The 10670-nt window shown below is 43.4% G+C and overlaps 1 long non-coding RNA gene across 2 annotated transcripts in view; it reads left to right on the top strand.

Annotated features, from left to right (window-relative positions):
- Window positions 1-3466: 3466 nt before the first annotated feature.
- LOC134475051 (uncharacterized) overlaps window positions 3467-10670 on the top strand; it is a 67178-nt gene continuing 59974 nt past the window's right edge. For both annotated transcript variants that reach the window (XR_010046016.1, XR_010046017.1), the window contains exons 1-2: window positions 3467-8635; window positions 9230-9319. This is a non-coding gene — a long non-coding RNA (uncharacterized LOC134475051). The remainder of the gene's footprint in view (window positions 8636-9229; window positions 9320-10670) is intronic.

Below are 10670 nucleotides of genomic sequence, written 5' to 3'. Positions count from 1 at the left end.
AAAACTTTTCCAAGATGAAAAAATGAGTAGATAAACAATAGTCTTCACATTTTATCTGTACACTTTGGTCTATCTGGGATTTTCTCTTCTATTGAAGAGCAATAGCAGCCAGTCTCCTCTAGGAATATTTGACCAAACATAATCTGATGTATGAATATTAAAGACCCACAGTACTAAATTAGAGGGCAAAAATGTGAGAGTGGGTGGGAAGTGGCAAGAGAGAACAAGGATATGGAAGTTCCCAAACTGAGCAGAGTGCTGGAACTCAATGGATGTGGAAATTGTACATATTAGTGATGTGATGATGTGCTACTGAATTGAATATGTTGAAATGCATGATATCTTAACTTTTAATTAAAATTACCTTGGAATTTGATGTTGAGAATTATTATAGACATAGGAGTAAACATCAAAACTGAAAGAAATACAAGGGAAGGGGTTTCAAGGGATGGGAAGGGAAAAGCAGGTGCTTTGCAGGACTTGCCCCTAAGTAGAGTTCAAGATACCTGTCATGGTGCGGTAAAAGTGCCAGTTATGGAATTCCTTAACAGGGTGCCTGACCTTAGTTTTCACTTTGATCCTAGAGCTAGTGAAGTCACTGGAGGTGCAGATGACCAAAGCTCTGCAATTTGGACTTGAGGTTAGTCAGGTACCAGCCCTCCATCAGCAGAAGGACAACAATCACCAACTGTCCTTGCTCCTTGCAGGCCCCAGAACTTTGCAATGCCTGTCACAGACAACTCTGTGCACAAATCCACCCCAGTAAAGTTTCTCATTCAGCTTTGACCAACTCATTTCTGCATGCCTCGGGGTTGCAGGATGTCCCAATACTGGCAGTCTTTTTCCTTGTCAAGTGTTCCATGCACTCCCCAAAGGCTCACAGGCCAAAGCCAAAGTCTTCTGAAGACAGTGCTTATTTTCAGTGAGCTCAGGATTGTCCAATTCAGCTGGGACATCTTGTAGAATTTGAAACCAGCCTCATGCTCCAATTGCAGAGAGTTCAGCCCAGCCTTATCTCTGCCTTGAATGGGACAGTGCTGGTCCAAGAAGCCTTTCCCTGCTGATCGTAGTCCCTAAAAGTGCTGCGACCACCTGTCCTCCATTCTTTAGGAAAGCATGAAATCCATCTTCCTTTCCCACCCTCGTGGTGTTGTCTCTGTGAGAAAGAGAATAGTGTCTGCACTGTTACTCTACTTGTGCTTACTCTACAGGGTTGGTGCACTGTAAATATCTGTGAAGTGAGTGATCAGAGGGAGTGTTTTCTCCCTGCTATTCGTTCCTCTTCACTTCGTATCGGGATGCATCCTTCCATTCTGTGTGCCTTCTGGGGACACCCATCCCCCTATTATGTGCTCACATATACAGAGGCCAGGAAGTTAGGCAAATTCACAGTAATGTGGGTAGAACCTGATCTGTTCTTTAGAGGGACTTGTGTCCTGGATAACATGGAATCACAAGAGAACAGTGGCTACATTTGGACTGGTCATTGCATCATGGTCACAGTCTAGTAAATTGCTGGTTAAAGGCACACACCAGCTCCTTTTATGATGTCCGTGTGAACCTGTGTCCTATGTTATCACCCAGAGATTCCTGCTGTGGATACCTTGGAAGCCCATGGAACGACTCTACGCTGTCCTTCACAATGAAGAGAAAAGCTTCATCTAAGTGACAGATCCATGGTAGAAGGCAAGGCTTCACCAAGGCTAAGAAAATCCAGAAGTGCTGACAGGGTCACAGCTCTGAGGAGAAAGATCTGAGTTTAGACCCAAATCCTCCTCCTGTCTTCCTACATAAACCTAGACAAGACACCCTCCCTCAGGTCTTTCACAGAGTGTCCCCATGCACTATAGAGGTCATCCTGGCATCTACTTCCTAGGGACATTATCACCATTCTTAGATGACAATTGTAATGCCTGTTAGCTGGTGTCTTGTGTACATAGTATACAGAATTAGAGGTTAAATCCAGGAGTGGGTGCAATGAACGTGGAATACAGTGATGCCTGGTGGTAGAAATGACAGTGACCTCCTGGACATATTCCCTGGTGGCATTGTGAGGGGACAGACGTTCTTCAATTCAATCATCTTTATGTTCCCTAAGCTTCACAATCTCTGCTATGTACTGGTGCTATGGCCTTGAGTCAGGAACTCACACAGGCTATGCATACACTATGGATGGAGTTGCACCCCAAATCTTCTGGCATTGCTTCTACTCTCACACCTTTGTAAATTAGCACTCCCTTGACCTGACTCCTACTCAATAGGTGACAGCTGACCTTCTGGTGCAAAAAGTTGAGTAGCCCATTCTCTACATTATGGGCCTCACTTAGTGGATTATTTTTATTATTACTATCATTAGTGTTGTTATTTTGCATTAACAGTGCTGAAATTGAGCCCAGGGCCTCATGCATGGTAAGCAAGTACACTATGCTGAGCTCTCTCCCCAGCTCCTGACTCACTGTTAAATAACTGACAATGGCAGACATCATGTGATGCAAATACTAAGGTTCACGCATTAAAATAACTGTTATACATGTTGTTATTTCCCTCTTATGTTCTCTCTTATATTTTAGTATTTATTTTTCTCCCTCTCTGGATCCCTGGCTGTGGGGAAGTCACTGCTGTCTCTGAATCTTGCAAGAGGAGAGGCTGATGAGCTTTGAGTGAGAAAAGGTAAAACAGTCCAAAAGGAATCAGGCTTTTGCCTTGGGTCCTGCCTGTAACAAGGGACAGACCCTGAGAGCAAATTTTGCCCTAGTGCCATCTCTCCTGAGCCTTTCTTCACAGAGATATGATGGTAGCAGACCCAGTGAAACCTACTGGATTCCTGATACACAGCAAATCTGAGAGAACAGAGTATATCTCTTATATGATCTGACCTGCCTTCTATCACATGTGTCTTGTCATATTTTGAAAATGTATGTAATGAGTGGACAGAATTTGACCTCTCAGCCTTCTTTCACCATTCATAATCATTAATGATTATGTACAGTGAGATTACTGTACAGTGTTTTGCTATGGATTTTCTTTAGTAGGTTCTCACTTCATGGTTTGCTGTGGTTTGTTTATTCATTCAAATGTTATTGGATATTCACATTGCAATTTTCAGTTGTTGGAAACAAAGTTGAAGTGAATATCTTATAAAATTCTCTTCCTGACGTAGAGGATTGTACGCACAGAATCCTAAGATAGTCAGATGATTTAACCTGAAATTAACTGCCAAAATGGTATCTGAAGTGAATGTACCACAAGCAAGACAGAAGAAATTTCCCTCGTGCACTTCCTCACCAATACCAATGTGTTTTGAACAAAAATGAAAGTCTCCTTTGTGCTCTTCAAAACATCAACAGGGTTTCTCTTGTGGGATGAATATTCACTTACCTGATAATTGACAATGATAGGAGGCATGTAGAAACTGGAAAGTGTTCATGTGATGGCCAAGGGCATGTTGAAGGCCTTAGAAGTGATAGAATTGTGAGTCTGCTGGGGGACTTGGAATCACAGATGGCTCCTGTGGAAGTCACACTGCATGACCCAGGGAGTATTGACTTCTCCTGAAGTTAAGGCCCCATGACTAGGACAGTTCTTGTGAGAGTTGACTGGTATTGTGTGACAGGCCTATGACTTGACAGAAGATGGCAGTAGAGGAGCCCCTAGCCCAAGCAGAAGGACTCAGGGGACTGTTTCTCTCTACTCATAATACATGTGTACAATCTAAGCAGCTTTGGAATATGGGAGCGGCTGAAAGAGCTAAAGCAAAATGTCAGTGAAACAGTCCCACCATGGATGTTATACCTATTGGAAAATGACAATAAGAAAAGGCAAAATGCAATCTCAAACATCTACTCCATCAGGAGCAAGACCAACAGACATTGAAATAGAGGACTTTAAAAGGCATAAATCAGAAACTTCAAAAGATAGCAAATGAAGTAAAGAAACAGATCCATGAAGCTATAGAGGACATCAAACTAGAAATAATGTCTCATGTAAAGAAATAACAGATGTAACAACTGTAGGAAACATGTTTCTCAACATAGCTAGAGAAGAAACAGATAAAACAAAAAATACAGGAGCATGGTAAATTGAAACTATGAGTGAACAACTTAGAAAACAAGCAGAATCTATGAAACATATGCAAAGAGATATTCAAGCAATTAAAAAAATTGAAAGCTGGCAAAACCATTTAAATGATGCGGAGGATAGAATTTCATAATTTGAGGACAGTATTGCAGGGAGTGATCATGAAAGTGTAGAACATATAAAAATAGCAAAGCATCATGAAATGACAATCCAACAGCTTCAACATGATGCCAAGAGAAGCAATGTAAGACTAATAGACATCAGTGAAGATGCAGGAGTCAATGCAAATGACATAACTAGGCTATTCACATAAAAATAACAGAAAAATTTCCAAACATGAAGAAAATTCTGATATACAAAAAAGTGAGACACACAAAGTGCAAAACAGTCACAACAAACATAAGTCTATGGTCAAACATATAATAATTAAGATCCCAGACATACAGCTTAAAAAGAGAATACTAAAACTGTTAAAGAAAAGACACAACTCACCTGTCCAGGAAAGACTATGATTACTATTAAGGCAATATTTCAGCACAAACCGTCAGGTTAAGATGAGCTTGGAGTGAACAATTTCAAGCCCTAACAGAAAACAACTTTTAACCTAGACTGATGTACCAAGAAAAAGTGTCTTTCAAATTTAATGGAGAAACAAGATACTTCAATGACAAAGAACAACTGAAGAAATTAATGTCCACCAAACCAACCCTAGAAGGCTTACTGAAAGACATGATAGATAGAGATAAAAAGGACCACAATCTCCAGAACAACAGAAAGAAATGACCAGGCTGGGCAAGAAATTGAACAAGGGAGAAAAGCAGGAAATCAACAACAGGAATACAACCTGGCAATGTCAAGCCAGTACATATCAGTGATATCCATAAAGGTAGATGGGCATAACTCACCTATAAAAAGAAACAGGTTGACAGAATTGATCAAGAAACAGGACCCCACAATATGCTGTATACAACAAACACATCCTACTCAAAATTCATAGATTAAAAGACAAAGGATGGAAAACAGTTTTCCATGAAACAGAAACCCAGAAAAAACAGGGTAGCTATTGTGTTTGTGGAACATGTGAACTTTAAACCTAAAATGTTTAAAGGAGATAAAGAAGGCAACTACATATGTGTAAGTGAGATACTGCAAAAGGAAGAATTACAAATATATATGCACCAAATACAGGAGCACCCAACTATATAAGGCAAATACTAATGCACATGAAAAACCAAACACAAGTACATAATTGCAATAGGAGACTTTAACACCCCACTGTTACAGATAGACCAACAAGACAAAAAGTCAGCAAAGAAATAACAGCACTGAATAATACCTGTGAGTAAACGGACTTGAAGGATATTTACAGAGTGTTCCACCAAACCACATCATAAGTTATATTGGAATACACATTCTTCTTAGCTCTACATCGGACCTTCTCCAAAATAGATCATATATTAACCAATACAACATGCTTAACTAAATGCAAAAGGAACACAATTATCCCATGCATAATATCAGACCATATCTCAATAAAATTGGAAATCAATGGCAAAAAAGTGCAAAGCCTTCAAATACATGAAAATTAAATAACAACTTTCTGAATAACCAGTGTGTTACAGATGAAATTAAAGGGCAAACAAAACAATACTTAGAATACAATGAAAACACAAATACAACATACTGTAACCTATGGAATGCAGCGAAAGCAGTCCTCAGCCTTTGAACCTCCATTGGGCAGGCAGGGCAAGAAAGTAGAGGAAGACAAGGGGCTTTCTCTGCCAAGACAGAAAATATAGAAGGAAAAGGGGCCCATCCAGCTGTAAGTGTTACACCCACTTCTGAGCCTGTATCCTGAGGCCAGAGAGGAGACAGCTGTTTTGATCACTTTGCTAGAAATCAGGAGTCGAAACAGAGCTACAAAGGCTGGACTTGGGAGCCCAACTGAGGGATCCTCTAGAAGATTTGCCTGCATTTTGTTTTCACTTCCTGTTCCATGACTTAGTCGTCACCAGCTGTGGCAGTGTGAATTCACGTGTCTTTCCAAGTGAGCTGCTTCTGGGGATCTTGTGTAGGCAGCACACAGTGAGATCTCTATGTGTCTCTGTTAGGTTTTGCACAGAGCAAAGTATAAAAGTGCAGTTCCCACGATAGTAAGATTGGCCCCAAAGTTCCATTAGTGAGGTCTTAGTTTGAAGACAGCTGATGCTTTGATTGTCAAGTTTGCATGTGCATGAAGGACTCAGTGCTGGCCAGGTAGATTGTGTCCTTCCTGTACGAGGTTTTTCATCAGTTGTGCTTTTATACACACATATCAGAAGTGGATTTCTTGTTTGTGTTTTGCTTATAAATTATCATATTTTTATTACTACTTATTTACAGTGTGTACTGATTATGTTTTTTATTAGGTCCATGGCACATGTGATGCATAGAATGGAAAATAGGCCCTACCCTGTGCACAGTGGTGCCGTCCATCAATTCATGACTGTTCTCAATGTGGCAGCCATTGAGAACCTAGTTCAGGGTCAAGCCATTGCCAGCACAAAGCACTACTTTGTCTGGATTCTTCTTTCTTTATGATCATTGCAGTGGGTATGATGCAATATTTGGAAGCTTAGTCCAGCCCTAACCCTAACTCTAACCTGAACCCCAAATCTAACTAATCCTAAAAAGTCACTACCAGCATTCTCTGGGGAAAGAAAACTTGATGGCATTGATGTGGGAAATGTAACATAAGTTAATTATAAGGACATAAGATCACTGGTGGCTGGGGTGGAGCAGCAAAGGAAAGTAAAAAAAAAAGCATTGTGTAAAAATTTGAAGAGCATTCTGGAATTGGACAGTGGGGAAATCCTCACAACATTGAGAATACACTGAATGCCAGAAAGCTGATTACTTTAAACTTCATTAAAATGTTACATTTTATTTATTTTGTTCTGTCACTAACAAATCTGAGAAATAAGAGTAGTGATGAATACAATGATAAATACAACTGGAAGAGAGGGGAATGGCAGGGGTGGGTCAAGAGCTGCCCACAGGTAGAACTCAAGAGATGACTCCTGCTGTGGAGCACCCAGGAGGTCCAGCTCTGCAGCTGATGGACAAGGGAATCCAGTTGCTGGCTCTTGCTGTGGGGCCAGAGCTGGTGAGGGAGCTGCAGGTGGAGCTGGCACAAGGTCAGGAGGTGCAACTTATGCATGAACTGAAACTGGACCTGTAATTTCAGGAACAGAAAATATCACCAACTGTCCATGGATTTCTTGGGGCAAACCCTTCCCACTGCCTGTCAGAGGCAGCTGTGTGCACCAGCTGAGCCCTAGCAAAGCCTCCCAGACTACATCCCCACATTGACTGCTGAGGATCTCATGCTGGGTCACAAAGCATTTGGGCACTTTGCTGAGTTCCAATGCATATCCCCTGCCCACAAGTCATAAACTCTGGAGCTCAGGCCTGGGAGGTTCAGGGTGCTCTACCTGTTCCTGAAGAAGCTTAGCCTTGGGATCTACATGGAAGTACAGTTCAAATGAAGACTCAAGCATAGAAGATGTGGATCTGGGGCAGAAGGGAGCCAGCTGAGTGAGAGGCCTGATATACCTGGGGAACTCATCTGTTGGAGGGCTGTAGGCTTTTTGCCCAGTCTGTACAGCATCCAGCCACAGCCTCTCCCACCTACAGTGGGGCACTTTGGGCCCAAGGAGCCATTAGAGGCTGAAGAAGTCTCTGTGAGAGGGAGACCTTGCATAGTTGTATCACACTTGTACTTTCTGACAACTCTCCTTGCCCCTCCCCATTGCAGTAAGCTTGGTGAAGGCAGTGACTGCTATATGCCATTTCATTGCACTCAATGGATCAGGGCTGCTGCTCCACGAATATTTGAGAAGTGAGAGGTCAGTTGGTATCTGCCTTGCCTCTCTGCTGTCTCTAGCTTAGGCAGTGATCCATTGCTTACCCACTTATGCATTGTCTGTACCCACACTGAGCGAGGCCTGGGGTCTAGAAAAAAGGCTTTTAGGTGAGCAATATCTGTTCTGCTGCAAATGGTGACTCTGTGGCCTCCAAAGAACATTGTAACTCAAAAGGGCAGGCGTTGCATCTGCTCTGCTTACAAGGTCACAGCCAATACCCAGAAATGTGTCTGCACACAGTGTGTCTTTATGTGTATTTGTAGCATAATTAAACCTATTTGTTCTTCCATGATATCTGACAGTCATGGATTCTTTGCTGTACTCAGGGTTTCCTGTGTTGAACAAACCCTGAGACCCATATAGTGACACTCCAATCTCCTTTCCAAAGAATAGAAAACTTCTCCCAAGTATTGGTCAGTAAAGGGGATGGAAGATCATTCATGGGAATCAGCACAGCCTCTACTGTAGGTCTTCATGGGGCCACGCCACAGCTAACCACTTTGCATGGAACCCCCATTTCATCCCCAGTGACCCTGAGGTCTCAATGCACTCAGCACTTCATCGTTCAGCATTGTAAACTGGGGTTGAGTGATCAACTTGCACATGGCCAGAACTTGAATCTGCAGGTGGCCAAGTCTCGCTGGGCTGCTAAGGTAAGAACTCACATTCTCAGCTTTGGTGCCTACAGGTCTGAGATGTCAGCCATGGAGGAAGCCAGAGAGGAATGGCTGGACCTGGGGCAGCTGTCCAGGAAGGCTAAGTCTAGAGTCTCCTTCAGGCTGTGAGGTCCATCTGCCTGCACCTGGCTTGCTATACAGACATCTGCCAGGCTCCCTGCTCATTGACTTCCAATCTGTGATGAGACAGTGGGGAGACATGGAATTGGTGTTGTGCACATGACTTCTCAGAAGGGTTGGAGATGAAGCAAAGCCCACACTCTAAATTGTCCACAGAGGCTTGTGCTACAGGACTCACTAAGGAATACTACCATGCTCACATCACCTTGATAAGAGGAGAGGCAGAAAAGAAGTCTATGCATTAACAAAACCTATGAGTTTTAAGACGGCCTCCAGTTTTACAGATGAGAAAATGGAGGATCATTCTAGATGTCCAGATCCATTAATGAGGCCCCAAAGAATGTTCCCCAGTTTCCTAATAGAATGCCCACAGGAAGGAATTAAGCTACTCTTCCATAGCCATGGAAGGTGAGCAGCTGTGTTAACTGTTCTTTTCTTGTGCTCATTTAGCCCTGAGGCTCCTATGAAAGGAAATGCGGTGCCTGAAAATTCTTGTAAGACAAGCACCAGAGAAATGGACAGAGTGGACTGACATTTGAGGTGAGCACATCTGTGGTGAGTTGATGATGTGTAAGAGCTGGGGATAGGGTGGAGAGGCAGCCAGCTAATGATCCATGGACACCAGGCCTAGGGCTGAAAATGAGATACAAGTGCAGAATGCAATCATGCCAAGAAATGAAGTGACTTTGTGTTTGTGTCGCATTTCCCCTTCTCCACCAATGTGTGTACAATGACCTTACCTGTGACAAGGTAGATGCTGAGTAGAGAGCATATGGTATTTGAACACTTGGAGTCTAGATTGCTTGAGAGCAGGACCACAGGCGCAGTGTTTGACAAGTCCTGGATGGATGTGCTTAAACGGTTAATCTGACGCTAAATTCCCCTCAGTACTCTATGGGCCGCTATACAGTCCCTTCTGCTGACACACCCTGCACCAGAGCATATATCTGTTGTTATTCTGGGTACCATGTCTAGAGCAGGGACATGCCACACAGGGTCCAGGGGCCAGCTCCATGCCCCTGTCCTTTGTACAGCTCTGTTGGGCCAGAGCCCCAAAGCCTGGAGAAAGCCTGAGGCTCTGAGAAACCACAGGATTTACTTTGTTAAACAACATAAACTTATGTTCCTCAAAGACAAAAAGCACTATCCCAGACTTCTACCCAGAAGGACAGGAGATGACTCTGGAGGCTATGGATAAACATGGCCGCTGCCCTTCTCCTCCTGCCAGCCCTGTCCTAGATGGGAATGTGAACATGACAGTGGCCCAGGCTCAGTTTCCCTGTTCCTGCCCAGGAGCATCTGCCCTCAGTGCCTGTCCTCAGACCCCCTCACACTGATGACCTAGGGAGGGAATTGTTTATGCAGACTTACAGTGTTGGCCAGGCCTAAATATCCTTGTCCTTGAGTCTGTGTCTCTGAGTGGCTGGTGGCAGAGCCTAGGGACATCTGACCTAGGCTCCCTCTTCTGTCTGGGTGCCTGGGGACTGGGCCTGGTGAATCCTGTCCTGTGCTGCCTTTGATGGTTGGGCAGTTCCCGGTGAGCATCCTGAAGTATCTTGGCTGAATGAACCATCCTGTCACTTGTTCCCAGGTAGTTTTCCCATGGCGAGTCCTGAGGCTGGGGTTTTGAGGCCTGTGAAAGCAGCATAACATATTGACTTATCACTCTCTCTAGCCAAGTGCCTGTGAAGGCCAACTGTCACCACACCAAGGTGCTTGGTGACCAGATCCTTCAGAGTTCTTTTTAGATCTGTTGCCAAGCAAATGAGGTCATACGCTAGGGTCCATAGCTGGGCTGCCATCTCTAATGCCCAATTTATTTTTATAAATCTGTTCTCCATAGAAAGAGCAGGTGAAAAACTGGAAAACTGAGTGTGGTTTTACACTTTGC

Source organism: Cavia porcellus, unplaced genomic scaffold (assembly GCF_034190915.1).
Source record: "Cavia porcellus strain 051 isolate PalLab524CR breed Dunkin Hartley unplaced genomic scaffold, mCavPor4.1 scaffold_50, whole genome shotgun sequence".
Taxonomy (NCBI): domain Eukaryota; kingdom Metazoa; phylum Chordata; class Mammalia; order Rodentia; family Caviidae; genus Cavia; species Cavia porcellus.
Note: the sequence above shows the minus strand (reverse complement) of the source record. Positions and strands in the feature narration are given on the sequence as shown.